General features: G+C 36.9%; 1 pseudogene; it reads right to left on the bottom strand.

The window, feature by feature from the left end:
- Positions 1-11,444: 11,444 nt before the first annotated feature.
- Positions 11,445-12,837, bottom strand: LOC115523480 (annotated as a pseudogene).
- Positions 12,838-13,587: the final 750 nt, after the last annotated feature.

The following is a 13,587-nucleotide window of genomic DNA, read 5'->3' as shown; positions in this document are numbered from 1 at the left end:
TGGGACATATCGCTTTGATAATCTACTACTACTACTAGTTATGAAATGAATGACACCTAAGTTTTGGAGATCTGACAGTAGAAGTTTGGGTCCCTTAGAATCTAAGCAAAACCTTTGCAAGAAAAGTGACACCCATTGAAATGTTATAGATATATGCTATGGCACTTTTTCCCATTTTCTTTTATTTATTATTTCCCCCTCGGCAGCCTGACTGAATTACAGTTTGATATTCTGAAACACTATGATATTGCCTCATATACTCATTAATATGTATCATGTTTGAGGTTTTAGGTATTATCTGTCAAGAGTTGGGATGAGGTTTCTCTTTGAGATCTGAGACCTGAGGTCCCAAGATCAAGGTAAAATAACCAAACTGATTCTAAATCACATTATTTCAAGTAATATCAGACTTACAAAGTGATAGGATGGATTAGACCATATTTCACTTTGACTTAGGGTTTGAGCAGGAAGCTGGAACTCTGAGCAAGTATCCGTAATATGGATTTCTAATCTACAGAAAGGAAACACAAGGATGTGAGTTCAGGGCTTGAATCAAGATAGAGAAGCCATTTCTAGTGGGAAAATCAGATGGAAAGAGGTTGAAAGTAAGAGTATAGATATTCAGTTATTTGGGTAAAGCAATTGGCTTGGTTTTAAGGGCAAGAATCAGGAATGGGGACATAAACTCAGGAATCTAAAGAAAAAGGGAGCACATTTTAGGAGTTCAATGGCAGGAGCACAACTACTGGGAAATGATTCAGCTAAAAAATAAATATTAAAGTGTGCATGACCCTTGGCTTGCGGGAGTGACTAGGACCACAGGTTAGGAATAAATAGAGCATAGGGAGGATATTAGGAAGAGCTGGGAAATGCAGTATGAAGGGAGTGACACCTATGAGTTTATTTACTAATTACTAGAAATGAAAGAGATACGCATAATGTTTAATAAAGCTTTGGGTCAACAAGATGATCGCAACATAGTTACTTTTAATTCCAGATTTATGGTCAGAGGACTCCTGGGGCATTGCTTCCTCTAGATATGACTCACATTGAAGATCTGTCAATAATCACCATTTTCATTTCAATATCATGACTTGGGCTAAGATTATCCAAGTAGGCAGATATCTTCAGCTACAGGATAGTACTGTAAAATCTTCCTAGTTCTCTAAGAAGCTTATGCTAATAGAAATAAATTCATAAGCAATCATCTGGAATCTTCCTTTCAATCCATCTTTTAGGACTTGTACAATAAAGTAGATTAGGAGTAATAACAAAAACTATCCCTTTTCTTCATGTAAAAATTGTGAGATCTCTGGTTAAAACTCTCCATCCTGTTAAAATTAAAATTTCATGTTATGATAATTACTTTCCCTACATGAGAGGAAAGATAAGCAGTCACTGTATTTATACTGATGATGTCATGATTTATCCATATAACAAACAATGAGTTGTCTCCTCAGGTGTAGATAAAAGCATTGATAGGACCTGCTCCTTTCCTCAGGTTGCTCACAGACTAGTGAGAGGATCATGTAAGAGGAAATAATTACAGTCTATAGAGGGTAAGTACAAACAAAAAAAGGCATGCGAGTTCTATCACAGCCTAGATGAGGAGTACTTCTGAGATGAATCTTAAATAATGAGGGGCCTATAATTAAATGAAATCAGGGAACGACCCCAGCATGAGCAGGCAGTAAGGTAAGCCACCATGGTGTGGGCAGAGAAGTGGAAGCAGCTTGGTGTGGCTAGACTATCAAATACAAAGCATTTGTTGTGGAAAATGAGGCTGTGAGGACTGAGCAGAATTCGGAGCCAGATCATGCAGATACATATATCCCCTGTCAAGAATCTAGGTTTTATCCTGAACTGGGTAAAGATAAAAATATGTTTAAGAAATAGGGAGTGTCTTAAGAGAAGGCTCTGGGTAATGGATTTAACATTTTTTTTTTCAACGTTTATTTATTTTTGGGACAGAGAGAGACAGAGCATGAACGGGGGAGGGGCAGAGAGAGAGGGAGACACAGAATCGGAAACAGGCTCCAGGCTCTGAGCCATCAGCCCAGAGCCCGACGCGGGGCTCGAACTCATGGACCGCGAGATCGTGACCTGGCTGAAGTCGGACGCTCAACCGATCTGCGCCACCCAGGCGCCCCATCATTTGACAGGAAGCATCCTGGAGGAAGGACCATCCGTCAATTAGGATTCATGATGAAGTTATCCGGTCTCTAGAGCATTAGGGTCTAAATCATGGATGAAAACCCTGGCTGCACATTAGAATCACCTGGGAGCCTTGAAAACTATTGATACCTGGGTTCCATCCCAAGCAATGCTGCTGTAATTGAACTGGGGGTGATGCCTAGGGATCAGAATCTTTAACATTGTCCCCAAGTGATGCTAATATGTACCCCAGACAACAGTTTTGGGGATTAGGAAGAGGAGATGAGTTCAAGCTAAATAGAAAAGGTAAAATGTAGTGATTATTTGTATACGTGGGATAAGAATAATATCAGTATTGAGAATGGTTCTCTTGGGGCGCCTGAGTGGCTCAGTTGGTTAAGCGTCCGACTTCAGCTCAGGTCACGATCTCGCAGTCTGTGAGTTCGAGCCCCGCGTGGGTCTCTGGGCTGATGGCTCAGAGCCTGGAGCCTGCTTCCGATTCTGTGTCTCCCTCACTCTGCCCCTCCCCCGTTCATGCTCTGTCTCTCTCTGTCTCAAAAATAAATAACGTTAAAGATTTAAAAAAAAATGGTTCTCTTTCTTGGCTTCTAAGTTGATGGTAGCACTGTAAACTCTGCTAGATAAAGCAGGTGAAAGAAAAAGTTTGAAGGAAATACGAGAAGATAAGTTTTGAATGTGTACAGTTTGGAGTATCAAGGAAATCTAGAACACAAAGCTTAAACTTGAAGAAGACTAGTGTGGAGCTATCTATGTTGTGTCTTCAAATTCATTAGACTCTGCCTCATACAACCAATTTGTGAGGTATGTAGGACAAATAAGTTTACATGATAGTAAGCTTTATTTTTTAGAGCAGTTTTAGTTCACTGCAAAGGTGAGAAGAAAACTACACAGGGTTCTTATATAGTCCTGTCCCCACGCACACACAACTCCCCCACTACTGACATCCCTCACCAGAGTGGGACACGTGCTTCTCATTCTAGGCAGTCCTATGCTTCTCATCTATTCCTGTTAGCAGAACATACATACTCTGATTGTATTAATTTTACATATACTTTAAAAAATGTTCTGCAACTAAATGACAGTTGGAAACCACTAATTTAAAGAATTCTAAAGTTCCTCAATTGGACTTTTCACCTGATAACCTTTTCAATTCATTGCGTATAATCTCATCCAAAGTCCATCGTTTATATCGGGGTTCACTCTAGTCTTCTTACATTCCATGATTTTTGACAAATGTATAGTGACATATATCCACCATCGTAGTATCATACAGAATAGTTTCACAGCCCTAAAAAAAATTTGCTGTGTTCTGCTTGGTCAGCCTTCCCACACCCCAACCTCTGGCAATCATTTATCTTTTTACTATCTCCCTACTTTTCCTTTTCCAGAATGTCACATAGTTGGAGTCACATAGAATATAGCCTTTTCAGATTGTCTTCTTTCACTTAGCAACATGCATTTAAGTTTCTTTTATGTTTTTAATGGCTTCATAGCTCCTTTATTTTTTTAATGCTATATAATATTCTGTTGTCTGGATATAGTTTATTTATCCATTTGCCTACTGAAGGACATCTTGGTTGCTTCCAAGATTTGGCAATTATGAATAAAGCTGCTATAAACATCTGTGTGCAGGCTTTTGTGTGAAATAACTTTTCAACTCAGTTGGGTAAATACCAAGGAGTGTGATTGCTGGATCATAGTAAGAATATATTTAATTTTGTAAGAAACTGCCAAACTACCTTCCAAAATGGCTGTACCATTTCACATTCCCACTAGCAAAGAATGAGAGTTCCTATTGCTCTGCATCTCTGTCAGCATTAAATCTTGATCAGTATTCTGGATTTCGGCCATTGTAATGAATTTGTAATGGTATCTTATTATTTTAAGTTTCATTTCCCTGATGCCATATGATGTGCAACATTTTTTCGTATGTTTATTTGCCATCTGTATAACTTCTTTAATGAGATGTCTGTGAAATTCTTTGGCCCATTTGTTTAATGTTTATCTATTTTTGAAAGAGCACAAGTGAGGGAGTGGCAGAGAGAGAAGGGGACAGAGGATCCAAAGCAGGCTCTGTGCTGACAGCTGTGAGACCGATGTGGGGCTTGAACTCATGAACCTGAGCTGAAGTCAGATGCTCAACCAACTCAGCCATCCATGTGTCCCTCTTAGGCCCATCTTTAGTCAGATTTAAAAAAAAAATTTCTTATTATTGGATTTTAAGAGTTCTTTGCATATTTTACATAACAATCCTTCATCAGATGTGTCTTCTGCATTTATTTTTCAGTCTGTGGCTTGTCTTTTTCTTCTATAGTAATACTTTTTAAAATAAATAAACACACTCTAAATAGCACCTTCCGCTCCTGCTCCTTTTCGTGTTTTTTTCCTCTCCTAGCATATGTATCTTTTTTTTTTTTTTTTAATTTTTTTTTTTTTCAACGTTTATTTATTTTTGGGACAGAGAGAGACAGAGCATGAATGGGGGAGGAGCAGAGAGAGAGGGAGACACAGAATCGGAAACAGGCTCCAGGCTCTGAGCCATCAGCCCAGAGCCCGACGCGGGGCTCGAACTCACGGACCGCGAGATCGTGACCTGGCTGGAGTCGGACGCTTAACCGACTGCGCCACCCAGGCGCCCCTCCTAGCATATGTATCTTTACCTGCACAGTTCCTCTGGAGGATAATGCAGTCAAATTCCGCACATTATCAATGGTAATCAGTAAATAAACATGATAATCATAACGGAATGCTGTGGGAATATTTATGAGTATTATTAATAGGAATTTAGGTAAGTCAGTAACTATAACAAAATGTGTCATTGCCGTCTTGTTTGCTAATGTTAATTATCCAGCAGAGAATAAGAAAGAGCACAACACAGCTCTAATGCTGAAGAGATTGTTGTAATGTTGTGACCTCACATATCATTTGGTTGTAAAAAACTGAAGGGATCAAACAGAGATGTTTTATGGGATATCCTGAAAAGCTAAAAAAGTATTCCAGGAAAAAGAAACAATAAACAGACATTCTGGTAAGTCACCATTATCTTCCTCAACCTATGTGGACACTCTTTTAGTTCCAAATGAAGAAAAATAAGTTTTAGCCTAGACTGGACTGCTCATGATGTTGGAAAGCACACAAAAACATGGCACTTATTGGAGAGTTATAAATCATCCCAGCTGAGGAAACTAAATTATCACGAATCAAAATGCAGTTTAGGAACAAAGTGCTCCAGAGAGTAGGATGCAACTGATATTTCTTTGGTATTGATGTGTTTGGAATCTGTGGTGAAAAATAATGGAAGCCATAGTAAGAAATACTAATTTAAACAGTGGTTTGTGAACTATTCCACAGGGCTTTAGAGTTTTAAGGAGGTACATGAAAGTCATTATGCACAGAAAAGGAAGGGTTTGATAAAGTAGTCCTATGCTTCTCACCCATTCCTGTTAGCAGAAAATACATACTCTGATTATATTAATTTTACATATACTTTAGGAAGTGTTCTGCAACTAAATGACAATTGGAAACCACTAATTTAAAGAATTCTGAAGTTTCTCAATTGGACTTTTCACCTGATGACCTTTTAAATTAATTGCTTATAATCACCATTAATCATTCTGAAATCAAATCTCAGCATTATTGAAGAGAATAAATTAGAACTACCATTTCAATCACAACTTACATTTTTCTTCTTCAGCTGCTCAAAAGTAAATTCCATATAATGTACATACACTTGTATAGTTGGAAAATAATTGTTTTTTCAAAAGCAATTTATTAACATTTCAGGTAGGTGTGGTGCAATTTTGAGTTAGTCATTTTTAATCCCATAGAGCTTTCATTATAACACATACTTGGTACTTTATTTGTATGAGTTCCTTGCTACAAGAATTATCACTCAGTTATCTTGTCAATAAATATTAGACTCAGCCACCTGTCAAAATATGTGATCTCAAATAATATTAAACTAACTATTAAAATCTAGGGTGTTTTGGAGAGCTTGTTATTATAATAGTAATTTTTCCAACTTCAGTAAATGTTAAGTCATTATGATCTAACTGGATTAGCTAGATAAGAAACAGTTCTTTGATCTTGAGAATGTGTTTTCCTTTTTCTGTGATTGAATATATTCTTTTAACATATAAAGAGCAATGATTTAGGTCCTAGTTCATTCCAGGAAGATCAGTTTTTAAAACACTGGCTCATGGGGCGCCTGGGTGGCGCAGTCGGTTAAGCGTCCGACTTCAGCCAGGTCACGATCTCACGGTCCGTGAGTTCGAGCCCCGCGTCAGGCTCTGGGCTGATGGCTCGGAGCCTGGAGCCTGTTTCCGATTCTGTGTCTCCCTCTCTCTCTGCCCCTCCCCCGTTCATGCTCTGTCTCTGTCTGTCCCAAAAATAAATAAAAACGTTGAAAAAAAAAATTAAAAAAAAAAAATAAAAACACTGGCTCATGATATACTAGCTATTATTCATTTGTAAATTAGATGGAGATTTTTTTCAGAATGGAGATTGTATTTTGCTAGTGATGAGACATCTTGTGTCTATGATCCAGGTGAATGTTTTCTTATATAAAGCTTATATAAACCAAAGAAATTGAACTTGTAAGTAATATGACTGTGGGTGTTCATGAAAGAAGAGGACAGACATTGGGGTGGTCTCAAATATTTCATCCAGGTTGGTTTAGATTCAGGAGAATTATCCACATTATACTATAGAACAAACCTGTTTAGATACTTGAGTATTCATGATAGCCATTCTCTCTGAGACAAAGCTGGTTAGCTGGACTAATTTTAATATATAGCCTATTATTAATCTCCATATAGGCTGTGGCTTTTCTGTTTTGAAATAGGGATAAAATCTCAGACACAATGTAAAAGAGCTGAGTTGATTATAGTTTTCCAGGAAACTTAAGTGTGTTTGGTCTCTTTGATTGGCTTGCATAGATTGCTTTGGCTGTTTGGATAGGTTACTACCATAGATGGCCACATCCATTAACGTAGTTTGGGTTATCTTCCAAGTTTATAATACTCTTGCCCCTATGCCACAAGTAACTCATGGTAGCCATATAATGGCACGTGATGTTGCCTCTCAGGCATTGATGATTGGATTGAATTGGACATGGCACAATTGATGCCAAATAGATTTTGTTTTGGGTATTTTGGAATTGGAATAAGAAAGCAAGTGACTTCTGCTTACAGACAACATTTCACAGGTAAAATCAGGAGCTGTAATCTGTCCATAATATTCTATATGGATAAAGAACCAGAAAGAAGAAGAATGCAGCTAGGCAAAGAGAAGCATCATTGATAAAAATAAAAATTCCTAATAGTTTACATATCTCAGTTCTAGTCAATATAGGTTCCATATGACTGCTTCTCTCCATTTCATCATAGTATAGTTCTCTCTCTCTCTCTCTTTCTCTCTCTCTTTTTTTTCCTTAAGGAAGCATGAGTTGTTTCTATCACTTACAATGAAGATATCCCACTCAATAAAGATTGAATTCATTAATGAGGACAACAAATATGAAGATACATGTAAGTAACATGGTGTGTGTTCAACATAATTAAATCTAATATTAAAATGTTATGATCTTTACAACTTTCAGTTTCAGTGGGTAACCTTTATTTGACTTTGTCTTCAAATTCTGGGAATCCTTTACTCTAGCCACTCAAGCACTTTCTACGATATTTAAGACATACTTCAAATCTAAGATTACATGAAATCATTTGCTTTATTTCGTAAGACAAAATATTGAGACATTATCTTTGAAGAAACACAGTAATAAGTCATAGTTACATCTAATGAGTTGTTATTGAATTTGTACAGGCAAATTAAAGATCTCCTTTTATGCAGCTAGAAATGCTGATCTTACCCATTATGTTAGCTTGCCATTGATATCTTATCTTATTGACAAAAATGTAAAAGTGAGAAGCATTATGTCAGTTCTGTGTTGAACTACTGAATGTGTAAAATGTAAAAGAAGTAGACATTGTTGGCTAGGAATAATGTTTATTATTTTTTTTATTCCTGAAAATGGCTGCTTAAACATTTGAAATGTGTATAAAACCTTGTTATTCTTTGATTTGTATCCTCATGGCCTATTCCTCTCAGGAACTGTCAGTTTCTTGTGTGTGTGCATGCAATATATTTAATTTCTTATTTTATTTTTTTTAATTCATATAAAGTGGAGAAAATAGGTTTGGATCTGTTTGATCAATTCCTTCAGGTGCTAGTCTTCTTTAATTGTAGTATTGATTGCAGCAGGTGTAATGGGACCTGTGACTTCATATGACACCATGTCAGCCTTCAGAGGAAACAAAAGCTTTGGAAGAAAGTGGTTCAGGTTACTATTTATCTCATGACCCTATGAAAGTTGACATGTGTCATTAATAGTGACATGCCAAAGATTCAGATTTCTTTGGCATAGCCTCTGCAAGTTAAGACTATTCTCTGAATCTTTATAGTTTTGAAATCTTTCCATGTACATTTCCCATGAGAATTTTAGTATTTCTTGAGTTCAGCAAGGTCAGATGAAAAGCAATTTCCCTCCCTTTCTTCTGGTTTCTGGTTGGCTTTTTTGTTTTAGATAACAACCAGTGGAAGAATTGTGAAATTCTAAGAGCTCATAATTTAGTAAGGGAAATAAGCAATGGATACAAATAGTGGCAACCCAAGATGGTCTATTAGTGGCATATCTGAGACTAAGGCAGTTGGGAAAAGCCATTTCGGAAAGTGGACACGGGAGGCTGGTGGATCTCTCTCAGCCACTTTTTAGCTGTTTCCTCACTGGTGATTTGATCAATAAATATAATCTATATAAACTTCAGTTTCTTCATGTGAAAGATGGGACTAATAATAATATTCACTTAATTAGGCTGTTTTTCAGCAGAAAACAAGACAGTATATATCTCTAGATAATCATACGCACTCAAAAAAATGTACATGAAACATAATGCCTGCAGTAGAAGAAGAAGTTACTTTTACCTAGACTATTCAGAGAAGAAGCCAAGAAAAAGAGAGAACATAACTATAAGGGGTATAAAGTTTCAAAGACTGAGATGACGGGAAATGCCTAAGTGATGGTTATCAGAGGTGAAAATGTGACACATGACCACAGGAAAGTGAATAAACTAGTTTGAGAGATATATAATGCTTCTGTATTTCAATGCCTCTTAAACTTTTCAAACCAAAAGACTCCTAAGGGCACAGGAAAACATCTGTCCCTAGGGAAGGGAACACCACCAATACCTCTTCCAATGCCACCTAGTAACAAACATGTATGAATGTTTGCAATTGACTTTGCTCTATGCTTTACATTCACTGCCTCAGTTTATTGGCAAAATAACTCTTGGAGATTGCATGAGTCTCATTGCATGAGAAAAGGAACATGAGGATCACAATTAATGGGTTAGTAGGTGATGGAACTAGGGACTCAGGAGCATGACTACAGGGCTCTCTTTCTAAACCACTGTATCCTGCCTCAGGAGACTTGATTCAGGGTGTCCAATTTTTTTGAAGTCTCTTGTTTTATTATTATTATTTTTAAACATGAAAATGTTGAATCCAATTCCATAATATATACATTTATTTTGATATAATGTTTTAAAATACTTTCTGTGCATATGTTTTCATCTATCTGTTCAGTGGGTTACACAGACTTGATTTCAGAAGCTCTGGCAATTTTCAAGTGTCTCTTTTCAAGGATATTAAGATATAACCTTGAAACAGCTTCTAGCAATTTTTAATTTGCTTGTTTGATGGTGCTTTTCACTATATAATTCCCAGCCAAGACTTTTGCTGCTTTGTTTGAAAAATGAAATAAAAAAATCTAATGCTCTTTCTTCAACATTTGCTTGATTAATTTTAAAATTTTCTATATTTATAACTTTATGCAGTTATTAATTAAGGTTTTATGATAACAGAATAGCTTTGTATAAGACTTCCTTAAAGTTTTATGGTTTTTTTCAGTTGATGATTTATAATTAAATACTTGTCATGAGGAATCATGAATCTCCTCTGAAGAAAACTTGCAAATGGATTCCTAAACTTCAAATTTAGAGTCAAGTTTAGAGACATTGAAATATTTATTCTATGAAATTAATAAAGGATAATTTTAAAGGAGTTGTAAATATCTACATTACACAGGATTATATTCTAATTAAACTTATTAGCAGCATTATAGAAAAGTATTGTATTTTAGTTGCAAACAATTATATTAATCTATGTAATGTAGACTTACTATTCACAAATTATCTTCTGTTTGTACTTTAATGGTGAAGACCAAATACCAGTTTGAATCAATTATGTTTAATATCTTGATTAGCAGCATATCTCTGGGAAAAAATAATAAAGTTTGCAAGATTTATGAAATTCAGACATACTTTAAAACCACAAATGCTTTCATTTCTTGAGAGCCAAAAATGAATGGAAATTAAGCTTAATGTATTAACTAAAAACAAATAAACAAAACATATACCTAAATAACACTAATTTTGGTTCTAATTTAAGTAAGAACTTTAATATATGGAACTTTAACTCTTTAATTATGATATACCTAGGAAAGTGAATTATGATTAAATTCATATGCAACATTTCATAGTAAAGTTATAAGAAACAGGCCAGAAAAGAGAGACAAAAATTATTTAAAGAAATCATCATGCCTACAATACTGATTTTTTTTCCTCTGGCATGTGGCCAAAACATTGTCTTTTCCAACAGGAATATAAGATTGATATTTTGGTTACAATTACATGGGAGATGTGTTTAAAGACAATACCCCAAAATATAATTGATTAATTGTTTTATTATTATTATTATTATTATTATTATTATTATATTTTTCATTTAAGACAAGGGAATACATAAGGTACCTGCGTGGCTCAGTTGGTTAAGCATCAGGCTCTTGGTTTCAGCTCAGGTCATGATCTCACAGTTCCTGAGTTAAAGTCCCACATCAGGCTCTGTGCTGACAGTGTAGAGCCTGCTTGGGATTCTCTGTCTCCTATCTCTCTCTGCCCATAGCCCTCTTGTTCTCTCTCTCAAGCTAAATAAACTTAAAAAAAAAAAAAAAATGAAAGGGAATACTTTATTCAAACCCATCAGAGAAACGGACAGCTTGGGTGTGAAAAAAAGCGTTGTATTTTCAAGCATTGGTCAGTAATTGTATATGAGAGTATATACTGCTACATACAAATTAACTGATTAGAACACAACTTTTCAATGTTTAAAACAATAAACTTCCCTGCAAAAGCAGCACTTTTGGGACATTTTTAACTTCAGTATTTCTTTCCTTCTTCACCCTCTTCTTTAACAGAAGCCATACCGACCTTCTCATAATTCTCAAGGGCAGCCATGTTATCATGGGCCTCAGAAAACTCTCCATCCTCCATGCCCTTGCCTATATACCAGTAAACAAAGGCATACTTGTCATACATCACGTCAAACTTGTGGTCCAGGTGAACCCAGGACTCAGCAATGGCTGTGGTGTTACTCAGCATGTACAGTTTGCTGTACTTCGGCCAGTTCTCCACCAGGTACCACAGTGGGAGGCTGGTAATTAATACCAACTTTGAAGCCAGTGGAGCACCAATCCATATACTGGATTATACAGTTGGTCTTGATGGTGGCAATGGCATCACTGACATCTTTTGGAATCATGTCACCACAGAACAGCAGGCAGCAAGCCATGTATTTACCATGGCAAGGGTCACATTTCATCATCTGGTTGGCTGGCTCAAATCATGCATTAGTGATCTTTGCTACAGAAAGTTGTTCATGGTAGGTTTTATCAGCAGAGGTGACAGGATCATGTGTGGCCAGAGGGAATTGGACATGGGGATAGGATATCAGGTTGGTCTGGAATTCTGTCAGATCAACATTCAGGGCTCCATCAAATTTGAGGGGAAAAGTTATGGAGAACATAATTTGACCTGTTAACCTATTCAGGTTAGTTTAGGTTGGGTGTTCAATATCAAGATTTGTATGACAGATGTATAGATTGCCTCATTAGCACAGAGTGCTCCAGGATGGTATGGGTAGTGAGGATGGAGTTTTAGGGTTCAACTACAGCTGTGGAAACGTGGGGGGCTGGGTAAATGGAGAACTCCATCTTGGACTTCTTGCCATAATTGACATAGAGATGTTCCATCAGCAGGGAGGTGAACCTGGAACCAATTTCCCCTCCAAAGCTGTGGAAAACCAAGAAGCCCTAAAGACCTGTACACTGGTCAACCAGTTTCCTAATTCAGTCCATGACAAGGTTAATGATCTCCTTGCCAATGGTGTAGTGCCCTTGGGCATAGTTATTGGCAACATCTTCCTTGTCTGTGATGAGCTTCTCAGGGTAGAAAAGCTGGCAGTAGGTGCCAGGTGAGAAGTCCATTAATGACCATGGGTTCCAAGTCTACAAACACTGCCCTGGGCACATGCTTACCAGCATCCATTTCACTGAAGAAAGTGTTGAAGGAGTCATTTCCTCCCCCAGTGGTCTTGTCATTTGGCATTTGACTATGGGGGTAGATAGGACTATTGGTGTTCCAAGCAATAGCGCTCCCAGAAGGCATTGTCAGTATGGACACCAGCCTGGCCAACATGGATGGAGATGCATTCAAGCATCGTTGATCCTTTGCAGCTGTCAAGCAGATGGCAGAGAGGAAAACAGGAGGTTGTTGCTTCTTACAGTGGGACTCCTAGGCAGTCAATATAACAAAACCTGCCAGAATATAACTTATTAAATGAAATGTAAATTTTTTATTTTTAAATAATACTTTCTCTGTGTGGAAAGAGTAAACAATCTGATGGACCAATAATTTCTGATAAGGTGATTTCAGTTCCATGAAATGCGAAGTGCTTTTTAAAAATGGTCTGCATCCTTGGGGCACCCAGGTGGCTCAGTTGGTTAAGCATCTGACTCTTGATTTCAGCTCAGGTAATGATCTCACGGTTCATGGCTTTGAGCCCCTCATCAGGCTCTGCACTAACAGTTCAGAGCCTGCTTGGGATTCTCTCTCTCCCTCTGTCTCTGCCCTCCCCCACTTGTACTATCTCTCTCTCTCTCTCTCTCTCTCTCTCTCAAAATAAGTAAATAAATGTAATGCTTAAAAAAATAATAAAACAATAAAAATGGTCCACACCCTTGACGAGTTCAAGTTTAGCAACATATACAAAATATAAGTAACTAAATTATATTATCATATTTATTACTGCCTACATATATAGTACAAGGGAATGAGTAGTGAAGCTTATTTGAGATCAGTAAGGCTTCACAGAGATGGAGCTTATATACGAATAAATGAAATATGATGAGATATTCATCTAATGAGTCTAACATGTGCAAACAACATGTGCAAGAGAATAGAGAAACAAAGTAATATGGTGTATTCAGAGGATGTGAATTTGGCATTTCCAGAAGTTAAGAAG

This window comes from Lynx canadensis, chromosome C2 (genome assembly GCF_007474595.2).
Source record: "Lynx canadensis isolate LIC74 chromosome C2, mLynCan4.pri.v2, whole genome shotgun sequence".
NCBI classification, from domain to species: Eukaryota; Metazoa; Chordata; class Mammalia; order Carnivora; family Felidae; genus Lynx; species Lynx canadensis.
This window is presented reverse-complemented; position numbering and strand designations above follow the sequence as displayed.